The following is a 27,397-nucleotide window of genomic DNA, read 5'->3' as shown; positions in this document are numbered from 1 at the left end:
CGGAATCAAGTACCCTGGCTGCCTAATATGTTGCAAATCCCTTATTTTGGTTCAGGAAAAAGGAGGGTAGAGTGAGGGGGGGACCCCATCCCGGAATAATAACCATATACGATTTGTCTATTTTCAGCATATTTAGCATTAGAATTTTTTTCCTTTTGCCCTTGTTTATAAGTTGTTTATAAATTTAACCTTTAAAGATATTTTTTAATATGCTGGCCATTGATAGAATTTTTTTCGAAAAATTTTATCCTATATTAGATGTGTGTATATATATATATATATATATATATATTACTCTTTTCTCTTTTACTCTTTTACTTGTTTCAGTCATTTGATTGCGGTCATGCTGGAGCACCGCCTTTATTCGAGCAAATCGACCCCGGGACTTATTCTTTGTAAGCCCAGTACTTATTCTATCGGTCTCTTTTGCTGAACCGCTAAGTGACGGGGACGTAAACACACCAGCATCAGTTGTCAAGCAATGCTAGGGGGACAAACACAGACACACAAACACACACACACACATGCATACATATATATATATATATATATATATATATATATACACACATATATACGACAGGCTTCTTTCAGTTTCCATCTACCAAATTCACTCACAAGGCATTGGTCGGCCCAGGGCTATAGCAGAAGACACTTGCCCAAGATGCCATGCAGTGGGACTGAACCCGGAACCATGTGGTTGGTTAGGAAGCTACTTACCACACAGCCACTCCTGTGCCTATATATATATATTAATCAAAATGTACAGTATTATATTCCCATTATGGTCAATCTTACCAATCAGTTTAATATCAGGGGTTCAGCAGAGTGTTAGGCAACAATCTGATTATGTAACCCTACGCTCTTGAGAGGTAGCCGTTATGAAATGAAATATGGCAAACTATATACATATACTTACACATACACATGTATACATTTGTATGTATATGTGTGTATATGGACATTTTTCATACATTAAATATGTTTACAGCAATGCTTTTCCTTTTCCTATTGCTACCCAGACAATGAATTCCAGTTTGCACTCTTTTAAGGAATATGGTAAAACATATCATTGAGGCAGGGTTAAACTGTTAAAAATGTTGTTTGTAGTTTAACACATTAATGTGAGACTCACTGCATAATTTAACAATGAAATGGTCTTTATTAACATTGATTTAAAATTTAGTTTGCATTTAGTTTACATGGAGGATGAAATTTTTTCCTTCTCTCAATTCGGTTGCATAATTCTTAAAATTTCACCCTTTTAATATCAACTTGCATTCGTTTTGAATATTCATTTTTAAATTAAAACTTTTCAAAATGTTATGTAAATATCTTTTGTGAGTTATATTCATATATCAATAAATAATTAAAAAAAAAAAATATTTTACAATATCGTTCCAAATATTTTCAAGATTAATTAAAATATAAACAGACTGTTTGATTAGAAGTATGTTTAATCTCAACTTGTTTCAGACATTCAGTTGTGACCATGCTGGAGTTTAGCTAAATTAAATCAACTCCAGTACTAATTTTGTTACTCTCTTGCTGAAATACTAAGTTACAAGGACATAAATGAAACAACACCAATTGTTGAGTGATGGTGGTGCTGGACAAATACAAACAAGATGATACACACACGAGTGGGTTTCCACACAGTTTCCATCTACAAAATTCACTCACAAGTCAATAGTTAGCATTGGGGTTCTAGTAGAAAACCCCCTTGCCCAATTTGCTGTGCAGTGGGATTGAACATGAAACCATACATTGCAAAGGAATCGTCTTAGCCACACATCCACACTTGTTATGGAACTGTTAAAATTTTCCTTTGATTTGTATCCTCCCTTACTCTTTTACTCTCTTTTACTCTTTTACTTGTTTCAGTTATTTGACTGTGGCCATGCTGGAGCACCGCCTTTAGTCAAACAAATCGACCCTGGGACTTATTCTTTGTAAGCCCAGTACTTATTCTATCGGTCTCTTTTGCCGAACCGCTAGGTTATGGGGACGTAAACACACCAGCATCGGTTGTCAAGCAATGCTAGAGGGACAAACACAGACACACAAACACACAAACACACACACACACACATATATATATATATATACATATATATGACAGGCTTCTTTCAGTTTCTGTCTACCAAATCCACTCACAAGGCATTGGTCGGCCTGGGGCTATAGCAGAAGACACTTGCCCAAGATGCCACGCAGTGGGACTGAACCCGGAACCATGTGGTTGGTAAGCAAGCTACTTACCACACAGCCACTCCTGCGCCTTGGGTAAAATTTGCTAATAACTCGTTGCCATTTTTCACAAAGCAGTCATAATCTTTTTCTGTTATTTGTTTGTGTGTAATTATGTTATCTTCCTTTAGAAACAACAAGTCATGTTCAAAATACACGTACAGCTTTTTTTCTTCCAATAGAAGTAAGCTCAAATCATTACTTAATACTTATTTATTCAACATATAATGGTGAGCTAACAAGAGAGGTTTTATGTGGTTGTTCTGTCTGCAAGAAATAGCACCAAATCTCCCTCACTTCAAACCCTACAATTTTGGAGAAGGACACGTTAGATAGTATGAGATCTAGGTCCTCACAACATTGGTAAGACATGGGTGGTCAAGGCTGGAATGCCTGTGATCCTATGTTTGATATATCAAGGTTGACTTAATGCCACATATCTTAACCCTTTCGTTACCAGCCTGACTGAAACCAGCTCTGGTTCTGAGTACAAATGTCTTGTTTTCATAAGTTTTCGATTAAAATCTTCCACCAAACCTTAGTCACAATTTATGTTCCTAACACTAGTTGAATGATAACTAAGTTATTTTACTAAATTCTTTGTTATAATTAAAGTAACTGAAAGAAACACAGAGCATCTCAAAAGAAATACAGTAACGAAGGGTTAAACCTTTGATTGTACAAGCAACGGCACAGTTTGTCTGTTAAAACACTTCAATATAGAATGTATATATTTTATTCACAGAAACCATTATTTCTATCAAGAATACAGGATTAAAGCAGGTGTCTTGAAATAAGTAACTTAGGTAGAGATATAGCTGTGGTTTCAGGAAGCACTCTGTACCATAGCAGTTTAGGGGTTCCCCCCTCACAGCATGACATCTTCTCCTCTAGGCTTGGCTAGAAAGGTTAACCGCTATAAATTGGCATGAACTTTCCGGACAACCCAATAGCTTTAGGCAGTGAGCTGGCAGAATTGTTGGCCCTGCAGAACCAAATACTTAGCAGCCTTTCATTCGTCTTTATGTTCCGAGTTCAAATTCAGCTACAGGTGACTTTACCTTTCATCCTTTCAGAGTCAATAAAATAAGTACCAGTCAGTGTAATCGATTAGCCCACTGCTCTAAGATCTCAGGTCATGTGCCTGGAGCAGTAAGGATTATTTATAGCTTTATCTGCTTCGAGTTTCTGCAATAAAAAATAAAAGAAAAATGAATTGCCTCAAAGTTTCTACATTCCTTTGATATATGGAGTACCACCTTCAGAGATTTTAGTTGAACGAATCTACCCCGGGACTTATTCTTTGTAAGCCTAGTACTTATTCAGGTAGTCTCTTTTTGCCGAACCGCTAAGTTACAGGGACATAAACACACCAGCATCAGTTGTCAACCAATGGTGGTGAGACAAACACACACACACAAATACATGCATGCATACATAGCTATACACACACACACACACACATATATATATATACTAATATAAGATAAAATAAATGTGCCCTTTTAAAGCCTAGCCAGGCTCATGGACCCAGTTTCCCAGTTTCTATGGCGCATGTGTTCCCCAACTGGATGGGACGCCAGTCCATCGCAGCGTTTCTCATTTTTGCCAGCTGAGTGGACTGGAGCAACATGAAATGAAGTGATTTGCTCAAGAACACAACGCGTCGCCCGGTCCAGGAATCGAAACCACAATCTTACGATCATGGTGCTGACATCCTAACCACTAAGCCACGCGCCTCCGCATATACATATATACATACATACATAAAAATATATATATATATATATATATATATATATATATATATATGTATGTATATATGTATGTATATATATAAATTACAGGCTTCTTTCAGTTTCCATCTATCAAATCCACTCACAAGACTTTGGTTAGCCAACTGCTTCACAAGTGTTAGTTTATGTCCCCATAACTTCATGGTTCAACAAAAGCGACTGATAAAATAGGTACCAGACTTAAGTACTCGAGTAATTTGTTCTACTAAGTACTTCAAGGTGGTGCCCCAGCATGGCCACAGTCCAGTAAAAGTGAAACCAGCAAAAGATAAAGATAGTAACTGAACCTATTGGAAGAAAACATTGGATGATATTCTAAATAATAATAAAAAAAAAAGGTAAAGACTTTTCATGACTGGAACATTCTTGATCAGAGGTCTTCTTAATCAGAGGTCTTCTTAATCAAAGCAGGGTTTTAATCAACAGCAACAACAACAACAACAACAACGACTCGCCATAATTTCTGTCAGGAAATGGATGTAAAGTAATGCTTCTTCAATCTGAATTTGAAAAGACACTTATAGTGCCAAACCTTTCAACGACAACTGTCAACAATGATTCGTCATTATGCTATAGATAGAAATTTTTAAAGGAAATGTTTAGAGAAATATAGACGGAGAAATCACTTAAATATTCCTCGAGAAATATAGAAGTGATTGCCTCTTGCTATCTCACTTAAATACAGTAAATCAGAAGTAGATTTAACATTTAAATGATATATAATCTTTTTTTTTTAAATTTTGCTATAATCTTTTATTGTGAACGTTCCTTTATATAAATATGTGTGTATATATATATGTGTGTGTGAATCATTTTATATATTTTAGAAACACATCATTATCAAAAATAAGAGACTGCTTATTAAGTTAAAAATAGCAGGATTTAGCTGTAATCCTGGTCATTCGTCTTGGCTTACTACCAGACTGGTCCAGGTGGCTTATAATACGAATGACGGGCAGTAGACCTGCTCTCCAACAATCCTTGTGTCATGGCAGTCTACAACAAGACTGGAGTAATTGTTGTGGGGTTTAATGAATGCTGTAGAGAGGCAGAAGCTATGAGGAAGAAACAGATTAACCCTTTTGCTACTGGATTTATTTTGAGATGCTCTGCGTCTCTTTCAATTAATTTTAAATATAACAAAGAATTTAGTAAAATAACCTAGTTATCATCAAGTTAGTGTTAGGAACATAAATTGTGACTAAGGTTTGGTGGAAGAATTTAATTCAAAACTTTGAAAACAAGACATTTGTACTCAGAGCCAGAGGCAGTTTCAGGCAGGTTGGTATCAAAAGCATTAAGAATTGTTTCTCTATTATATACCTTAACCCTTTTGTTACCATATTTCTGTTGAGATGCTCTGTTTCCTTTCAATTAATTTTAAATATAACAAAGAATTTAGTAAAATAACCTAGTTATCATCAAGTTAGTGTTAGGAACATAAATTGTGACTAAGGTTTGGTGGAAGAATTTAATTCAAAACTTTGAAAACAAGACATTTGTACTCAGAGCCAGAGGCAGTTTCAGGCAGGTTGGTATCAAAAGCATTAAGAATTGTTTCTCTATTATATATCTTAACCCTTTTGTTACCATATTTCTGTTGAGATGCTCTGTTTCCTTTCAATTAATTTTAAATATAACAAAGAATTTAGTAAAATAACTCAGTTATCATCAAGTTCGTGTTAGGAACATAAATTGTGACTAAGGTTTGGTGGAAGATTTTGATTTGAAACTTATGAAAACAAGACATTTGTACTCAGAGCCAGAGCCAGTTTCAGCCGGGTTGGTATCAAAAGGGTTAAGGGGATGAGATATACCTGATTTTATTTGTTAGTTGAGTTATATTAATACTAAAGGTTTTACATAATTCCGTATATGGAGTTCTAAGAATTTGATAACTTCTTCAGACCTAATTAGGTCTGTTTCAATTTTAGCCATGACTTAACCCTTTCGTTACTATAATTCTGTTGAGATGCTCTGTGTTTCTTTCAATTATTTTAAATATAACAAAGAATTTAGTGAAATAGCTTAGTTACCATTAAGCTAGTGTTAGGAACATAAATTGTGACTAAGTTTTGGTGGAAGATTTTAATTCAAAACTTATGAAAACAGAGCCAGAGGTGGTTTTAGCCAGGTTGGTATCAAAAGGGTTAAACACGCCTTTACATTTGGGCAGATGCACATTAGAAGTAGTTGTAAGGGTGTGGGTTGAAGGAAATTTAGGTTATTATTTCTAGCATATAGAGTGACCATATTGAGTTCTCCTTCTCTCATGTCTTCTGCTGATTATTTTTCTTCTTAACCCTTTCGTTACCATATTTCTGTTGAGATGCTCTGTGTTTCTTTCAATTAATTTTAAATATAACAAAGAATTTAGTGAAATAGCTTAGTTATCATTAAGCTAGTGTTAGGAACATAAATTGTGACTAAATTTTGGTGGAAGATTTTAATCCAAAACTTATGAAAACAAGACATTTGTACAACAGAGCCAGAGGCAGTTTGGGTTGGCATCAAAAATGGTTAGGAAGAAGGAGCATTCCAATGGACTTTTTTCAAGCTTCCATGACAGATGGAGAAAAGGAGGAAGATTGTGGATACCAAATTTGAGTGGTTGCAACCAAATGGGTTTCTCTAAAAGAACACGAAGTCAAGATTTTGCTGTGAATCCAGATGACTTCTTGGGAAAGGTCCTCTGCTATAGACACAAGTCAGCCTATGACACCTGACTGAATCCCCAAGAACTACGTTAAGAGTACACATGTCTGTGGAGTGCTCAGCCACTTGCACGTTAATTTCATGAGCAGTTCCATTCCATTGATCAAGTCAACTAGAATCCTCATCATTGTAACCGACAGAGTGCCACAATACACACACACACACACACACACATTATTCTTAAACAAGAATTTTGTTGATAGTGACTTGGAAGTCCAATGATGCTTAGCTCACTGCAACTTCGAAGTCACTATTGACAATATTCTTGTTTAAGAATAATAAATTTGTACTTTACAAAAGTATAGAATAACTCATCAGATTAACGTAAAATTGTTTCTATTTTAAAGGAACATAAAAATATTTATATGTAAGAGTAAAAACGCTGAGAAAAGGTTTAAAAGGCATTAAACTTTTACATACATCGCATTTTCCATTTTATTAGAACAAGGTAAACAAGGGATAAATAGTTTTATTTTGTGTATTTACGTGTATGAAAATAAAAATACATTTTCACAGAACAGATATTTTCATGCTATAGTTTTTCTGAAAATATATTTGTGTACAGAGATGTACTTGCATAGCAAGTGACCTGATCTGAGATCGTGTGCTGGAACAAAAACAATTGCAGCATGGAAGGTGTTTATAAGCCATTTAAGAAACACACAAAACCGTTAGATTCACTTCAACATTTAAATTTAATTTGTCAAAATATTTTCGTCGGTTTGAGACCGCAACCTGTTCACTGAAAAGTGCTAGCACGAAGTTTTGTCAGTGAAGAGGTCGGGGTCTCAAAGTGACGAAAATATTTTGACAAATTAAATTTAAATGTTGAAGTGAATTGTACGGTTTTTGTGTTTCTTAAATGGCTTCTAAACACCTTCCACGCTGCAATTGTATTTGTGTACATATTCATAAGATAAATTTGGCATATATAACACAAGTAAAAGAAAGAGAGATGATTAAAAAAAAAAGGGATCACATTTTACTTCATTTCCATGCCGGTGGCACGTAAAAAGCACCAATCGAACGTGGCCGTTGCCAGCCTCCCTTGGCACCTGTGTCAGTGGCATCTAAAAAGCACCATCCATACGTGGTCGATGCCAGCACCACCTTGAATGGCTTCCGTGCCGGTGGCACATAAAACGCACCAACCAATCATGGTCATTGCCAGCCTCCCCTGGCACCTGTGCCGGTGGCACGTAAAAAGCACCAATCGAACGTGGCCGTTGCCAGCCTCCCTTGGCACCTGTGTCAGTGGCATCTAAAAAGCACCATCCGTACGTGGTCGATGCCAGCACCACCTTGAATGGCTTCCGTGCCGGTGGCACATAAAACGCACCAACCAATCATGGTCATTGCCAGCCTCCCCTGGCACCTGTGCCGGTGGCACGTAAAAAGCACCCACTGCACTCACAGAGTGGTTGCTGTTAGGAAGGGCATCCAGCTGTAGAAACACTGCCAGATCAGACTGGAGCCTGGTACAGCCTCTTGGCTTTCCAGACCCCATTCAAACCGTCAAACTTGTGCTAGCATGGAAAATGGACGTTAAACGATGATGATGATGATGATCTTTTGTGTATTCTTTTTTGTATGTGCTGTGACCAAAAGAGGTTTTCTAGCAGAAGAAAATTTATATTCAAGTGCTCAAGATCTGGTTTGCACCGATGTTCAGCTCATCAACGTTTTGGATGATCAGTTTCTGTTATATATAAAGATATGTGGTAGCAGCTACAACAATAGCAATTTATGACAACAACAATAATTTATGACACAAAAACAACACTTGCTTTCATCATCATCGTTTAACGTCCGTTTTCCATACTAGCATGGGTTGGATAGTTTGACCGGGGTCTGGGAAGCCAGGAGGCTGCACCAGACTCCAGTCTGATCCAGCAGTTTCTACAGCTGGATGCCCTTCCTAACGCCAACTACTCTGTGAGTGTAGTGGGTACTTTTTACATGCCACCGGCACAGGTGCCAGGGGAGGCTGGAAGCAGCTATGATCAGTTGGTGCTTTTTATATGCCACTGGCACAGGTGCCAGGGGAGGCTGGCAGCAGCCATGATCGGTTGGTGCTTTTTATGTGCCACTGGCACAGGTGCCAGGGGAGGCTGGCAGCAGCCATGATCAGTTGGTGCTTTTTACATGCCACTGGCACAGGTGCCAGGGGAGGCTGGCAGCAGCCATGATCAGTTGGTGCTTTTTACGTGCCACTGGCACAGAAGCCTGTCAAGTCAACACTGGCATCGTCCACGTTCAGATGGTGCTTTTTACGTGCCACTGGTACAGGTATCACAACTACAATTTCCATTTGATATTTATTTTGATGTTGATGTACTTGACTCAGTAGGTCTCCTCAAGCACAGCAGGTCACCCTACGATCCAATCATCATCATCATTGTTCGACCATGGTCGAGACTTTCATAGTCTTTTCAAATGGCTAATAATGTGTGCGCGCGCCACTACTACACACATTGGAAAGCATTGTACAACCAAGTACTAAAGAAGATCTTTCCTCCTCCATGAAACAAAGCTGTTCCCGCTGGATGTCAACCCAGTATTTCTAAGCTACGGACCCAGTGATTTATTGTAAGGTTATCTCCCTAGATAGATTGCCTTCACTACGGCTAAGGAGCCCTTTCTACCCCATCGATCCAAAGTAAGCACAGCAGGTCGTTCTGCAAATAAATGAATAACCAGGCATGTCACTTATGAGATTTCCGAAACATGGAATGTAAACTTGAAATGTGTTTTATTGGGCTTGTGACTTAAAGTGGCACATTGCTGTTTTTATAAGAGAAGGGTTTTCTGTTCCAAGAAAATGTCTCCCCAGCTTTTGCAGTGAGGTTATTGTAACTGTTGTGCTGATGTTGTTCTTGTTATTACTAGTCCGAATTCAGGAGGCGTAGTCATGACCATTTTCAAGACTACTCTTTTACTTATTTCAGTCATTTAACTGCGGCCATGCTGGAGCACCGCCTTTAGTCGAACAAATCAACCTCAGGACTTATTCTTTGTAAGCCTAGTACTTATTATATCGGTCTCTTTTGCTGAACCGCTAAGTTATGGGGACGTAATCACACCAGCATTGGTTGTCAAGCGATGTTGGGGGGACAAACATACACACAAATATATACACATAAACATACACACACACATACATATATACATATATACGATGGGCTTATTTCAGTTTCTGTCTACCAAATCCACTCACAAGGCTTTGGTCGGCCCGAGGCTATAATAGAAGACACTTGCCCAAGGTTCCACGCAGTGGGACTGAACCCAGAACTATGTGGTTCGTAAGCAAGCTACTTACCACACAGCCACTCCTGCGCCTATAGATGAAAGACATGCGGAAGATTTCCATGAGATTTTCACCCATTATTTGCAACATAATGAGTTCTGCTAGAGATTAATAACATATGATACAGATTACGGATGTAAGGACAAATGACCAAGACCGGGGCATTTTGTTGTGCTTAAGAAGAAGTCCAGTCAAGCCAAGTAAAATCACAGTCGTGGCAAATACATGCAAATGGCACCTGTGCCGGTTGTACGTACAAGCATCCATTTCACTCTCAGGGTGGTTGGCGTTAGGAAAGGGCATCCAGCTGTAGAAACCCATGCCAAATCAAACTGGCGTCTGGTGCAGCCTTTCCCAGCTTGCCAGCCCTGGTCAAACCATCCAACCCATGTTAGCATGGACAACAGACATTAGATGATGATGATGATGATGATGATGACGATGATGATGATGATGAGGAGGAGGAGGAGGAGGAGGAGGAGGGGAATGATGATGATGATGATGAGGAGGAGGATGATGATGATGATGATGATGATGATGATGGTGATGATGATGATGATGATGAGGAGGAGGAGGAGGAGGATGAGGATGATGATGAGGATGATGATGATGATGATGAGGAGGAGGAGGAGGAGGAGGAAGAGGAGGAGGAGGAGGATGATGATGATGATGATGATGAGGAGGAGGAGGAGGATGAGGCGGTGAGCTAGCAGAAACGTTAGCAAGCTGGGCGAAATGCATAGCCGTATTTCGTCTGCCGTTATGTTCTGAGTTCAAATTCTGCCGAGGTCGACTTTGCCTTTCATCCTTTTGGGGTCGATAAATTAAGTACCAGTTACGCACTGAGGTTTGTCTGTCCTTGTTTGTCCATTCTGTGTTTAGCCCTTTGTGGGTAGTAAAGAAATAGGATGATGATGATGAGGAGGAGGAGGATGATAGATTAATAACATGTTGATCAGAGGAATCTATTTTCTTATCCTCAGTATATGACTGGTACATTTATCATATGTCCAGATAAGGATGGAACCCAAAGCTTTACTCTAGTCAGAATTAAACCCCAAGACTAGAATACCCCAAATTATATTAGATATAGCATGAAGTATAGTAAATATACAAAGTACCAATGTACCCATACAACTAACCAGTTTCCGGCACCATCTCAATAACTTCCACACAATCAAATAACGGAAACTTGCATTACTCCATAAATGGTGTTTCATAGCTCTAAGCTAAGATATGGAAGCGATGCATTTCCTAGTAATTATGGAACCGGATGCTGCAAAAATGCATCGCAGAAATGTGAAAGCATTTGGGAAGTAAATGTCACAGCATAAAATATTCATTAAGTTTTCCCATTTGTTGATTAAAAAAAATTTCATTTTTTTCAATAACACTGACAGATTTTAATAAGGATTCTGTTCATATTGAATTCCAGCACTGTCACCAAATGAAGCATACATAGATACATTCATGCATACATACGAGGGGCAGGAGTGGCTATGTGGTAAGTAGCTTGCTAACCAACCACATGGTTCCGGGTTCAGTCCCACTGTGTGGCACCTTGGGCAAGTGTCTTCTGCTATAGCCCCGGGCCGACCAATGCCTTGTGAGTGGATTTGGTAGACGGAAACTGAAAGAAGCCTGTCGTATATATGTTTATATATATAAGTGTGTGTGTATATGTTTGTGTGTCTGTGTTTGTCCACCTAGCATTGCTTGACAACCGATGCTGGTGTGTTTACGTCCCCGTTACTTAGCGGTTTGGCAAAAGAGACTGATAGAATAAGTACTGGGCTTACAAAAGAATAAGTCCTGGTGTCGATTTGCTCGACTAAAGGCGGTGCTCCAGCATGGCCACAGTCAAATGACTGAAACAAGTAAAAGAGTAAAAGAGATACCTCCATGCATGCATACATTCATACATACATACGTAGCCTTACCTTGGATTAAATGATTAAATGATTAAATTGATCAATTAACCTGCCTACTTATTGAATTAGCATGTAAATATCCATACCTGTGAATATTATGCAGGTGTGTAAGGTGGTGATCTACAAGAACTTTTACCACATAGGGCAATACACCTAGCAGCATTTCATTAGTCTTTATGTTCTGAGTTCAAATTCTGCCATGGTTTGCCATTCATCCTTTCAGGTTCGATAAATCAAGTACTAGTTGAGCACTGGGGTTGATGTAAATCAATTTAACCCCTCCCCTGAAATTGCTGGCCTTGTGCAAAAAGTTGAAACTAATATACAGGTATATTACATAGGTGCAGGAGTGGCTGTGTGGTAAGTAGCTTGCTTACCAACCACTTGTTCCGGGTTCAGTTCCACTGCGTGGCATCTTGGTCAAGTGTCTTCTGCTATAGCCTTGTGTCGACCAAAGCCTTGTGAGTGGATTTGGTAGATGGAAACTGAAAGAAGACTGTCGTATATATGCATATATATATATATATGTGTGTGTGTGTGTGTGTGTGTGTGTTTGTGTCTATGTTTGTCCCCCCAACATTGCTTGATAACCGATGCTGGTGTGTTTATGTCCCCGTCACTTAGCGGTTTGGCAAAAGAGACCGATAGAATAAGTACTGGGCTTACAAAGAATAAGTCCTGGGGTCAAGTTGCTCGATTAAAGGTGGTGCCCCAGCATGGCCGTAGTCAAATGACTGAAACAAGTAAAAGATTAAAAGAGAGTATGTAAATGTAATTTCCAGACGGAATCACTGACACAATATGATGATTATGGCTCTTTAAATTACTGGTATAAACCAACCTCCAGAATGCCACACAGTTTTCATCTTTACTCTTTTACTCTTTTCCTTGTTTCAGTCATTTGACTGCGGCCATGCTGGAGCACTGCCTTTTAATTGAGCAACTCAACCCCGGGACTTATTCTTTGTAAGCTCAGTACTTATTCTATCGGTCTCTTTTGCCGAACCGCTAACTCACGAGGACATAAACACACCAGCATCGGTTGTCAATCAATGCTAGGGGAACAAGCACAGACACACAAACACACATATATATATGCATATATACTCTCTTTCTCTCTTTTCTCTTTCACTTGTTTCAGTCATTTGACTGCGGCCATGCTGGAGCACCGCCTTTAATCGAGCAACTCGACCCTGGGACTTATTCTTTTGTAAGCCCAGTACTTATTCTATCGGTCTCTTTTGCCGAACTTATAAGTGACGAGCTTCTTTCAGTTTCCGTCTACCAAATCCACTCACAAGGCATTGGTCGACCCGAGGCTATAGTAGAAGACACTTGCCAAAGATGCCACGCAGTGGGACTGAACCCAGAATCATGTGGTTGGTAAGCAAGCTACTTACCACACAGCCACTCCTGCGCATCTATTTGCTTTTATTTGCAATGCTTGGGTGTTCTTTACATGCCTCTGATGTATCTTGGGAGTCAAGTGGAAATGTTTCATACGAGATATAAAAGTTCTGTGCATGGTACGTCGTGGCTGAATTGAACAGCAAGTTATCTTTGCTCAAATGAGATGGACTGGACATGTTATTAGAATGAAAGCCGGGTGATTGCCAAAGTGTCCTTTTTATGGCAAGCTCAGCTCTGGTGTGTATATATGTGTGTGTGTGAGTGAGCATGTACATATATACACACACACACACATACACACACACACACACATATATTTGAAATTTACAGAAAAACAAAAGACAGGTCTATGACAAGCAGGTGTACATACATACACAAATGACACACATGTATATATATATATATATATATATATATATATATATACATGTATGTATGTGTGTGTATATGTACAAACTCACAGATATGTGTATGTGTACGTACTCGCACACATACATATAGGTGTATATATGCATACATACATACATATATATATATATATGCACACTCACACATATATGTATATTAGTGTGTGTATATGTGTGTGTGTGGGGTGGGTGGTCTGCAAACCTAAACACAATCACACAAACACACTGATAAGTACACTAAAAGCAAAGTATGCTTAGCACCATTTCTAGTGTTTAAGGAGGAAACCTATTAAATATAATACATTAGTGGACACTAAGCTGATTACACCTTGAAAATTCTTGTTGAAATTGCTATCAGCAGCCAACTTCAGCTGATAGAAATTGTAATTGTACAAGATGGCACTTTGAAAATGACTTTGAGACAGACAACTGATTATTATGACGCAGCTGTGAAATATTTCTAATACACAACAGAAACGGCAAACTTGCAAGTCTGCTGCTGGTTCCAGTCTTCGCAGTACAGCCAGGGTGGGGTACTACTTTAAGCCAAAGTGGGGTACTACTTTCAGCCAGAGTGGGGTACTACTTTCAGCCAAGGTGGGGTACTACTTTCAGCCAGAGTGGGGTACTACTTTCAGCCAAGGTGGGGTACTACTTTCAGCCAGGCTGGGGTACTAATTTTCAGCCAGAGTGGGGTACTACTTTCAGCCAGGGTGCGGTATTACTTTCAGCCAGGGTGGGGTACTACTTTCAGCCAGGGTAGGGTACTACTTTCAGCCAGGGTGGGGTACTACTTTCAGCCAGGGTGCGGTACTACTTTCAACCAGGGTGGGGTACTACTTTCAGCCAGGGTAGGGTACTACTTTCAGCCAGGGTGGGGTACTACTTTCAGCCAGGGTGGGGTACTACTTTCAACCAGGGTGGGGTACTACTTTCAGCCAGGGTGGGGTACTACTTTCAGCCAGAGTGGGGTACTACTTTCAGCCAGGGTGGGGTACTACTTTCAACCAGGGTGGGGTACTACTTTCAGCCAGGGTGGGGTACTACTTTCAGCCAGGGTAGGGTACTACTTTCAGCCAGGGTGGGGTGCTACTTTCAGCGAGGGTGCGGTATTACTTTCAGCCAGGGTGGGGTGCTACTTTTAGCCAGGGTGGGGTACTACTTTCAGCCAGGGTAGGGTACTACTTTCAGCCAGGGTGGGGTACTACTTTCAGCCAGGGTGCGGTATTACTTTCAGCCAGGGTGGGGTACTACTTTCAGCCAGGGTGGGGTACTACTTTCAGCCAGGGTGCGGTACTAATTTTCAGCCAGGGTGGGGTACTACTTCCAGCCAGGGTGTGGTACTACTTTCAGCCAGGGTGCGGTATTACTTTCAGCCAGGGTGGGGTACTACTTTCAGCCAGGGTGGGGTACTACTTTCAGCCAGGGTGGGTGGGGTACTACTTTCAGCCAGGGTGGGGTACTACTTCCAGCCAGGGTGTGGTGCTACTTTTAGCCAGGGTGGGGTACTTCTTTCAACCAGGGTGGGGTACTACTTACAGCCAGGGTGGGGTACTACTTTCAGCCAGGGTGGGGTACTACTTTCAGCCAGGGTGCGGTACTAATTTTCAGCCAGGGTGGGGTACTACTTCCAGCCAGGGTGTGGTACTACTTTCAGCCAGGGTGGGGTACTTCTTTCAACCAGGGTGGGGTACTACTTACAGCCAGGGTGGGGTACTACTTTCAGCCAGGGTGGGGTACTACTTTCAACCAGGGTGGGGTACTACTTTCAGCCAGGGTGGGGTACTACTTTCAGCCAGAGTGGGGTACTACTTTCAGCCAGGGTGGGGTACTACTTTCAGCCAGGGTGGGGTACTACTTTGATAAGCTCAGAAAATATAAAGTAGTACCCCACCCTGGCTGAAAGTAGTACCCCAGCCAGGGTGGGGTACTACTTTTAGCCAGCGTGGGATACTACTTCCAGCCAGGGTGGGGTACTACTTTGAATGAATGGATCAGTTATATTAATCTCAGTATTTATTTCAGTCTGGTACGAGTGGATGCTGAAAGTTCCTGGTTTTAATGATATTGCGAAAGGCTTGGTTAGTGACCCAACCTACTGAGATTTTTTACAGGGCTTAGAAAAACTGAAGGACCATAGCAATATGTGGCTGACCCTGAGAGGGGAATATGTTAAATAAAATCACAATTAACTGATCCTCCTGTATTTTATTTTACCCAGAGCCAGGAACTTTTCAACACCCTCTCGTGTATATATCTATGTTTGCATGTATATATATGTCTCTGTGTATTTATACATACATGTATAGATGGACAGATGGATGTATACATATATATGGATGGATATAAGAAGGAAAGAATAAAAAGTACTTAGTATTTTGCAGAATAGTATATTAATAATAACGAAGAGAAATAGAAGTATCAATGGTTTTGCTTTTTAGACTATTTATAAACTTGCATAAATGGTTTCCGAATTTTCCTAACAAAATTAAATTAAACGAGTTACTGTTTAAACTCTCAGTTTTAAAATTTAAGGCATAAACAGTTTAGCAATATCTCATTTAATTAAATTTCTTTAGGAAAATTGGAAGACCATTTATAACTTCTTATAACTAAACCAAGTAACATAATCTTCATTACTTCTTGGTTTTCTTTCTTATTAATGTTACTGTTATTATTATTTTTTTTTTTTCCTTCTTTCTTCAAATTTTCTTCTGTCGAGTGTTTTCCATACACCTAGGGCCGAGAAGCTCATTGTATGCATTCCCAGATTACACCCGCAAATTCACAGGTAAAATATGTATTTAAAAAAAAATTAATAAATAAATAAATTCATGAATGGATGTTGTTTTCACAGCAATAGTGCTCTTCTCAGTACATGAGCTGTTCCAGTTAACACAATTTTTTGCACTTCCTGTAGGGATGGTAAGCCTGGTATCATTTTCAAATAGGTTTCAGTACCTTTTTTTTTATCATTCCTAGAGATCCTATAATCACTGGTACTGTAGTCACCTTGAGATGCCACATTTTTTCCATTTCTATTAGCATTATTATTACTATTATTATTATTATTATTATTATTATTATTATTATTACTGGAGATACATAAAAAGCACTATCCAAATTGTGGCCGATGCCAGCGCCGCCTCGACTGGCTTCCGTGTCGGTGGCACATAAAAAGCACCATCCGAATCGTGGCTGAAGCCAGTGCTGCCTCGACTGGCTTCCGTGCAGGTGGCACGTAAAATGCACCAATCCGACCGTGGCTGATGCCAGCCTCACCTGGCACCAGTGCAGGTGGCATGTAAAAAGCACCCACTACACTCACGGAGTGGTTGGCGTTAGGAAGGGCATCTAGCTGTAGAAACATTGCCAGATAAGACCGGAGCCTGGTGCAGCCTTCTGGCTTCCCAGATCCCCGGTCGAACCGTCCAACCCATGCTAGCATGGAGAACGGACGTTAAACGATGGTGATGATTGCTATCATCATTATTATTATCATTTTCATTATCATCTTTTAATTTTGTTTCCATTTCTTGCCAAATGTCTTCCTGACACCTAGGACAGAGAAACGCACTGTATACATTAGCAAGCCATTAAAATAAACACACCAAATTGTCCATTTACAAAGTCATGTGAAAGTGAAAAAGAAGAAGAAAGACAGAGAGAAAAAAATAAAAAATAAAAAGTAAACAAAGAAAATAAAGAAGTAAAAGGGAAAGAAAATTCACAGCTACAATGCTCTTCTCAATACATGGGACCGGTTACCAGTTAAGACAACCTTTTGCACTTCCTGCATGGATGATAAGCCAGGGACCATTCTTAAATAATTTTCAGTTTCTTTTTTGATCATTCCAAGTGTTCCTATAACCACTGTTATTGTAGCTGTCTTGAGATGCCACATCTTTTCGGTTTTGATGATTTTTTAGGTGCAGGAGTGGCTGTGTGGTAAGTAGCTTGCTAACCAACCACATGGTTCCGGGTTCAGTCCCACTGCATGGCATCTTGGGCAAGTGTCTTCTGCTATAGCCCTGGGCTGACCAATACCTTGTGAGTGTATTTAGTAGACGGAAACTGAAAGAATCTTGTCGTATATATGTATATATATATGTATGTGTGTGTGTGTTGTGTGTCTGTGTTTGTCCCCCTAGCATTGCTTGACGACCGATGCTGGTGTGTTTACGTCCCCGTCACTTAACGATTCGGCAAAAGAAACCGATAGAATAAGTACTGGGCTTAGAAAGAATAAGTCCCAGGGTCGATTTGCTCGACTAAAGGCGGTGCTCCAGCATGGCCGCTGTCAAATGACTGAAAACAAGTAAAAGAGAGAAATCTTTATATTTTCTGAGCTTATAAAATTCCTTTGCTGAGATATTATGGTCACAGGGTATGCTCATGTCAATAGACTATATCCTGTCTATTAGCCTTGATTTCTCTATCTGTGTACATCGACATATCTCAGAATATAGTTGCATCGTCATTTCCTGAGACATTTTCTTGAGTATGCCTATACCATCTTTTTCCTGTTATTATTCCATAGTGTTGATATAGCTTCCAGTTTATGTTGCCAGCCTCGCCTGGCCCCCGTGCTGGTGGCACGTAAAAAGCACCATCCGTCTGTGGCCGTTTGCCAGCCTTGCCTGGCCCCCGTGCCTGTGGCACGTAAAAAGCACCATCCGTCCATGGCTGTTTGCCAGCTCCGTCTGGCACCTGTGTGGGTGGCATGTAAAAAGCACCCACTACACTCACGGAGTGGTTGGCGTTAGGAAGGGCATCCAGCCGTAGAAACACTGCCAGATCAGATTGGGGCCTGGTGCAGCCTTCTGGCTTCACAGACCCCAGATGAACCGTCCAACCCATGCTAGCATGGAAAGCGGACGCTAAATGATGATGATAGGTCCCAACTCTGTCGTGTCTGTGGATATATTCCTTCTGAGCCAGGACTGGACAGCCAGAGACAATATGATTTATTGTTTCTTCTCCATCACCACATATTCTGCAGCTATTTGTATTTTTCTTCATTATGTGTTTCTGGTGATTTCTGGTTGGGAGGCTTTGGTCTTGTACTGCAATTAAAAATTTTTAAGTCTCTGCTTTGAGCCTTGAGCTTCTCAGCCATTATTGGGATTTTGTTTTGTCTATTTCTTTTCTGTTTAGCTTATCCCAGTATTTGCCATGTAAAGGATATTCTTGCCATCGTTTTATCATGGCATTTTCTTGTTTCATTTTCAGTTGTTTTACAGCTTTTTTTGTTTCTTCTTTTTCTTCATAGGCGCTGGAGTGGCTGTGTGGTAAGTAGCTTGCTTACGAACCACATGGTTCCGGGTTCAGTCCCACTGCGTGGCACCTTGGGCAAGTGTCTTCTACTATAGCCTCGGGCCGACCAAAGCCTTGTGAGTGGATTTGGTAGACGGAAACTGAAAGAAGCCTGTCGTATATATGTATATATATATATGTGTATGTTTATGTGTTGTGTTTGCACCCCCCTTCCATCGCTTGACAACCAATGCTGGTGTGTTTACGTCCCCGTAACTTAGCAGTTCGGCAAAAGAGACCGATAGAATAAGTAGTAGGCTTACAACGAATAAGTCCTGGGGTCGATTTCCTCGACTAAAGGCGGGGCTCCAGCATGGCCACAGTCAAATGACTAAAACAAGTAAATGAGTAAATGAGTTGTCAGGTACGATGACATCTTTCATGTATTTTTCAGCTTCCTTAAAGACAGAAAACAGATTTTTGTTTTGCTCACGTTGTTTTGTGGCTATTTGTTCCAGTTTTAGGTATTTCTGTAATCCTATGGTGGTTATTTTACAATAGTTTTCTAGTTGTATTAAGGCCTCTACGACATTCAATTCATTGTATATATGTCAGATTTTGAGTGGCACATCCTAAATTCTGTCATTAGTTTTCTTGTTTTCCTGTCTTATTTTGGTTAGTTCATTTAGAGTCCAATTAAGAGTATTGTAACAGTAACTTATAACTGAGACAGCTCGAGAGTTGATACCTATTATCTTGTTTTGCGCATTGTGTTCTTCTGTTTTATGTATTAATTTAATTCCTCTATAGTATTCCTTCCTTATCTTGTCTTTCATTTGTTGTGTGTTGATTCTTAAGCTGATTCCTAAGTATTTTTATGTCTGGCTTTGGTCTAATTCTCTTATTTCATCTGTTTTATCTAGTGTGATATTGCTACTATTTCGAAGGTTGCTTTGGCACACTTTTCTAAGTCAAATTTCATGTTTATTTCTTTGGTGAATCTATGCGCTGTCTGTAATAATGTTTCCAGTTGTTTAGCTCATTTGCAATACACTGCTTTAAATCGTCTATATACAAGAGATGGTTGATTGGCGTAGGAGTGGCTGTGTGGTAAGTAGCTTGTTTATGAACCACATGATTCCGGGTTCAGTCCTACTGCATGACACCTTGGGCAAGTGTCTTCTACTATAGCCTCGGGTCGACCAAAGCCTTGTGAGTGGATTTGGTAGATAGAATCTGAAAGAAGCCCTTCGTAGATATATATATATGTGTGTGTGTGTGTGTGTGTGTGTATGTTTGTGTGTCTGTGTTTGTCTCCCCCCAACAATGCTTGACAACCGATACTGGTGTGTTTACGTCCCCGTAACGTAGTAGTTCGGCAAAAGCGACCGATAGAATAAGTACCAGGCTTACAAAGAATAAGTCCTGGGGTTGATTTACTCGACTAAAGGCAGTGCTCCAGCATGGCAACAGTCAAATGACTAAAACAAGTAAAAGAGTAAAAGAGATAGCAGTTGTATCCACATCCAGTTCTGTTTAGAATGTCAGTTAAAGGCACAAGTGCCAAGCAGAAAAGAAATGGAGGGAGTGAGTTTCCTTGGAATATTTCTTTTCAAATGGGGTTGGCTTTAGTTTTTACGAGTCCCTCTTTTTTGGGGGGGGATGCAGCACTCTTTGCTATTTATTCATGGCATGTTTTATATATTTTATTATTATTATTGGTGCTGCTCAAATAATAATAATGTTTCCAGGATCCATGTGTGGGGAATACTATCAAAAGCATTTCGCTAATCAATCCAAGTCATACTTAGACTCTTTTTTTTTTCAGCTGTTTTCAGTTATGGCTTTATTGATCAATAACTGATCTTTGCAGCCATATGAGCCCTTGTAGCATCGGTTGTCAGGCGTTGTTCAGGGTACAAACATAGACACACAAACACACACACATATATATACATATATACGATGGGCTTCTTTCAATTTCCATCTACCAAATCCACTCACAAGGCTTTGGTCGGCCCGAGGCTATAAGTAGAAGACACTTGCCCAAGGTGCCACGCAGTGGGACTAAACCCGGAGCCATGTGGTTGGTAAGCAAGCTACTTACCACACAGCCACTCCTGTGCCTATGATTCTCTGGTATCTCTTTGAATTTCTCAGGCAATGTCTTATGTGTTCTTATTAAATACTAAAACCAGAAATTAGGGATCTTGTCATGTCCAGGTGCCTTCCAGTTGCTTAGTTTTTTGAAGTACCTGGGTGAACTCTTCCATAGTTATAAGTGTCCAGAATTGTTCAGGTGCTGCGTTTCTTTCCTGAGGTTGCTTCTTCACTAACCATATTTCTTCCTAAAAAGGCTACGAGCTGGCAGAAACGTTAGCCGGGCAAAATGCTTAGCGGTATTTCGTCTGTTGTTATGTTCTGAGTTCAAATTCCACCGAGGTCGACTTTACCTTTCATCCTTTCGGGGTTGATAAATAAAGTACCAGTTTCGCACTGGCGTCGATATAATCGACTTAATCCGTTTGTCTGTCCTTGTTTGTCCCCTCTATGTTTAGCCCTTTGTGGGCAGTAAAGAAATATATATTTCTTCCTAAAATTCTTCCACTATTTCTGCTGTTGGTGCTACATTGTGACTCGCAGCATTGCCAGTTTGAGAAAACAGCCAAGGGAGTGCCATCAGTCAACCCTGCCCGAGATGTACACAGATGGAGAAAATCATTGTGAATGCCCTTCTTCAGTGCCTGAGCACTGTTGACTCGTAGGTTTATGTCACATATTACTCTTTTACTCTCTTACTTGTTTCAGTCATTTGACTGTGGCCATGCTGGAGCACCACCTTTAGTCGAGCAAATCGAACCCAGGACTTACTTATTGTAAGCCTAGTACTTATTCTATCGGTCTCCTTTGCCAAACTGCTAAGTTACAGGGATGCAAACACACCTGCATCGGTTGTCAAGTGATGTTGGGGGGACAAACACAGTCACACTAACATATACAGACACACACATACATATATACATATATACGACGGGCTTCTTTCAGTTTCCGTCTACCAAATCCCCTCACAAGGCTTTTGTCGGCCCGAGGCTATAGTAGAAGACACTTGCCCAAGGTACGACACAGTAGGACTGAACCTGGAACCATGTGGCTGGTAAGCAAGCTACTTACCACACAGCCACTCCTGCGCCTATTTGCTCTGCACTTTATTTTTCAAAGAACATTAATCAGTGTCCCACCCCTCTTTGTTCCACTCTGCAATGGCCCATCAAATTAACAGCAAGTGTTGTGTCACGAACTGCTCTCTATTGCTGCTTCTGTTGTTGTTGTTGTTGTTAAGCAACAAGATGGGTAAGGGTGATTAGGTGATGGTCTATGGCTTAGGTGCGGGAGACCCCAGACCTTGGAAAAAAAACTTTGGTCGTCTTGTAGTAGTCGAGGGCTCTTCTTTGACGTCCGACACCACTGGGAAGTGGCCCTCAAAATTCCTGGAAATGGAGATCTCCAGGTCCAAATTCTTGAATGGCTATTGCTGCTGTTGCTGTTGCTGTTGCATGAAGCAGTTTTTGTCCCAGAGCTCGCAGTGGGAGAAGTCCAAAACGTGGTCCTTTGCTATTCATAAGACCCTCAGAAGAGAAAGCAGATCAACCCCCGACACCGAGAGCATCGACGGATGGATGAATGCGCATCCAGGCTCAGCGGTTGTGTAGGAAGTCGGGGACAAGAAACAGGAAGGAAGCGTGAGAGAAAGTTGGAGCGAAAGAGTACAACAGGGGTTGCCACCACCCCCTGCCGGAGCCTCGTGGAGCTTTAGGTGTTTTCGCTCAATAAACACACATAATGCCCAGTCTGGGAATCGAAACTACGATCCTCCGACCACGAGTCCGCTGCCCTAACCATTGGGCCATTTCACCTCCACTGCTGCTGCTGCTGTTGGTGGTGTTTAACCTCAAGTTAGCTTTGATTTAACAAATCTATGACAGAGTTTGAGCTATGGTCATCACATTCCATTTTTTTTAGTTATCTTTAAACTCTAAGTACCCAAGACTACAGTCTTCTCTCTCTTCTTCTATGTTCATGATCAAATTGAGGGATAAACTTGGTTGCAATTTCTAGCAGGTCAAACAATCACTAAACAAACTCTATTTTTGGCTTGTTCTTGTTTCTCATAATCTCCTGAGAAGTCTGAAATCTAAAGCATCCCTCATCTTTATGAGCAATTATGATGATTTAAAGGTCAAGTAGCAAATGAACAAATCTACCGACACTTTTCTAGATGTGGGAGATTGTATCCTGTTGTTTGCATTGCATAATGGCAAATGTTGCCAAGACACTTAACTCTACTTGGCTACAGCTTTATGCCTAATTAAGAAATCATTATTAATCTTCTCATTTAAGCCCTTTTATCTTGTTTAGACATGGACTTAATGGCTACGAGACATTCATCTCAGATCAATTGGCCGTCACACCGATTCACATTGTATTCGGTCAAATATATTTTCTTGCTCAATAAATACAGTTGTGTGCTTTAGCCAACAAGATGCTTGGGTGGGTATGTGACCATGTGTGTGTGTGTGTGTATGCATACAATTGTCTGTGTGCATTCTTCTTCTACATGTGCGTTTCAGTGTGTGGGTATATATCATGAAGAACATAGTGTAAAGGAATATATTATAACAATAAATTATCACTTTGTACCTTCATGCATATTTTCACATATTTTCAGTATCATATATGCATAAAATAAAGTACAGGTGCAGGAGTGGCTGTCTGGTAAGTAGCTTGCTTACCAACCACATGGTTCCAGGTTCAGTCCCACTGCATGGCACCTTGGGCAAGTGTCTTCTACTATAGCCTCGGGCTGACCAAAGCCTTGTGAGTGTATTTGGTAGACGGAAACTGAAAGAAGCCCGTCGTATATCATCATCATCATCATCATCGTTTATATATATATGTATATAAAAATACATATATATATATATAAGGAGAGTTTACGAAAAAAAACAAAAGACGAAGACAGGTGGTGTACAAAACAAAAAGATGTATTAGTATAACGGTCAGGAATAGAAAAAGTCTTTTACATTTCACGCCTACGCTCTTCTACAGAAAGGGACACAGAAAAAAAACAAGGAGAGAAAAAATGGTGTAGTAGCTAACGATCTATCATGGCGTATATATATATATATATATATATATATATATATATATATATATATATATGTGTGTGTGTGTGTGTGTGTGTATGTTTGTGTGTCTGTGTTTGTCCCCCAGCATCGCTTGAGAACCGATGCTGGTGTGTTTATGTCCCCGTAACTTAGCGGTTTGGCAAAAGAGACCAATAGAATAAGTACTACGGCTGCAGTCAAATGACTGAAACAAGTAAAAGAGTAAAAGAGTATATTGATGCAAAGAAAAAATAGCTTCCTGCTCAAAAAAAAAAATGGCATGCTTCAGAAGTTCACTTTGTAACCCCATGATTATAGGTTCAATCCCACTGCAAGTCTTTGTAAGTGAATGTGGTGGAGGAAAAGTGTTTGGAAGCCAGGAAGGAAAATTTTATCTTTATTTTTTACTTGTCTCAGTCATTAGATTATGGCCCAGCTTGGGCACCACCTTGAAGAATTTTATATGTATTTCTTTATTTTTTAAGCCTGAAACTTATTGTATTGTTCTGTGTAGCTGAACTGTTCAGTTAAGGGGACATAAACAAACCAACATTAGTTATCAAGTGGTGATGAGGGACAAACACAGACACATGTATGTATGACAGGCTTCTTTCAGTTTTCATCTACCAATTCCACTGACATGGCTTGGGTATAGCAAAAAACACTTGCTCTAGGTGTCACAAAGTAAGACTGAACCCAGAACCACGTGGTTGGAAAGCAAACTTCTCACTGCATAGCCATGTTATCGCACACATACATATATATATAGTGGTACTTAATTTATTGACCCCCGAAAGGATGAAAGGCAAAGTCGACCTCAGCAGAATTTGAACTCAGAACGTAAAGACCGATGAAATACCACTAAGCATTTTGCCCGGCGTACTAACATTTCTGCCAGCTCGCCGCCTGTGTGGTAAGAAACTTGCTTCTTACCACACAGCGATGCCTGCCCATCTGTGTATATATATATATATATATATATATATACATATATATATGCATGTATGTATGAATGTATGAATGTATTTATAAGTTGAAGCCCTAAGAGTAAGAATGAAAAGAAAACAGCGAATTTTTGATGAGGCCTTTAGGATTAACAAATGTCAACATCCCAACAAGCCTAATCTAATCTGAAATTATATATAAAAGAAATAATAGAACTGTTTTACTAATCTGTCGGGTTTTCATCAACAATCATTATTCTGCTCGTTCCAAGGATAATTTGATTATTATTTTGAAAGGAGGATGGAAGCAAAAATAGTAATAATAATAATAATAATAATAATAATAATAATTGAGTATAATACTCAGAACACAAATAATAATAATAATATAATGATTGTAATGATAAGGATGATGATGATGATAATAATCTTCATCATCATCGTAATAATAATAATAATATTAATAATAGTAATTATGATAATAATAATAATAATAACAATAATAATAATAATAATAACAACAACAATAATAATAATAATAATAATGATAATAATAGTAGTAATAATAATAATAATAATAATAGTAATAATATAATAATAATAATAGTAATAATAATAATAATAATAATAATAATAATAATAGTAATAATAATAATAGTAATAATAATAATAAAAATAATAATAATAATAATAATAATATTAATAATAACAATAATAATAATAATAATAATAATAATAATAATAATAATAATAATGGTTGGTTCAGTATAATAATCATAATACAGAAGATATTATGATGATTGTAATGATAATGATGATAATGTTTATCATCATAATAATAATAATAATAATAATATAATAATAATAATTTTGGGGGCTATAATAATCATAAGACAGAAAATAATATTATAATGGTTATAATAATAATGGTTAACAAAAAGAAATAACGAAATCTTTCTGTATGAATTATGACTTATTGTTTACGAACATCGTTAGCTTCTCTAATAAATGTCTAATTGGGGAATGGGTTGGAAATAATACGAGCAATAACGGTATTTAAGTAATGGATACAATAACAAGACGATGACAAACAGTTCCGACTAAGCATCTCCGTTCATAGTATCAGCCCCCATCATTGTCTTTTATGGCTAATATCAACAGGCATGGGTGTGTGGAAAGATGTTTGCTTCCCAATCACATGATTCTGAGTTCAGTCCCATTGTGTGGCACCCTGACCTGGTGTCTTCTACTATAGCCTCAAGCTGACCAAAGCCTTGTCAGTGAATTTGGTAGATGGAAACTGAAAGAAACCTACTATATATATATATATATATATATATATATATATATATATACTTTATCTAAAGCAGCAGAAAATTCAATAAAACCTGTTACTCTGAGTTTCCCGTTGCCGTTCATCGGACAGTTTTTGCTAGAAAAAACTGTCCGATGAACGGTAACAGGAAACTCAGATTAACAGGTTTTGTTGAATTTTCTGCTGCTCTGAATAAAGTATATTACTCTACCACTGGTATTTGAGTACTCTTTAATCCACCTTGTTTCACATTTATGTGTTTACTCCGGTATATATATATTTCTTTACTACCCACAAGGGGCCAAACACAGAGGAGACAAACAAGGACAGACATTAAGTCGATTACATCGACCCCAGTGCATAACTGGTACTTTATTTATCGACCCCGAAAGGATGAAAGGCAAAGTCGACCTCGGCGGAATTTAAACTCAGAACGTAACGACAGACGAAATACCGCTTAGCATTTCACCCGGCGCGCTACCGGTTCTGCCAGCTCGCCGCCTTCTATATATACTTCTATATATACTCCGGTATATATATGTATATATATATATATGTATGTTCAAACGATGAATAGCTAACGCGAAAACCAATTGGTTTGTTCCAGTCTCTTACCTTATTATTATTATTATTAACTTCTTATAATCATCAATAATAATGACCTTTTTGACTAGTAATACTCTAAATGTATATATGTCACTACCTGCCATAAATAGCCTTTTTATATCTACAATATGCATATTCGTTGATTTTTTATATTTTACCCTTACATTTCCACGTGTATTTTATATTTTTTTTCAAAACCTATTTCTACTATATATATATATATATCTGACAAGTAGCCTATGGTATACACCTCACTTGGATATTTAACAATTCTGAGGTTCCACTTGCTATGAAACAT

The 27,397-nt window shown here is 39.1% G+C and overlaps 1 long non-coding RNA gene across 1 annotated transcript; it reads right to left on the bottom strand.

The window, feature by feature from the left end:
• Positions 1-821: 821 nt before the first annotated feature.
• On the bottom strand, positions 822-13,116 carry LOC118767409. The gene is made up of 3 exons (XR_005003330.1): positions 13,104-13,116; positions 12,922-12,924; positions 822-901 (listed from the first exon to the last, which is right to left on the bottom strand). It is a non-coding gene; the product is annotated as an uncharacterized LOC118767409 (long non-coding RNA).
• Positions 13,117-27,397: the final 14,281 nt, after the last annotated feature.

This window comes from Octopus sinensis, linkage group LG21 (genome assembly GCF_006345805.1).
Source record: "Octopus sinensis linkage group LG21, ASM634580v1, whole genome shotgun sequence".
Classification (NCBI taxonomy): Eukaryota; Metazoa; Mollusca; class Cephalopoda; order Octopoda; family Octopodidae; genus Octopus; species Octopus sinensis.
Note: the sequence above shows the minus strand (reverse complement) of the source record. Positions and strands in the feature narration are given on the sequence as shown.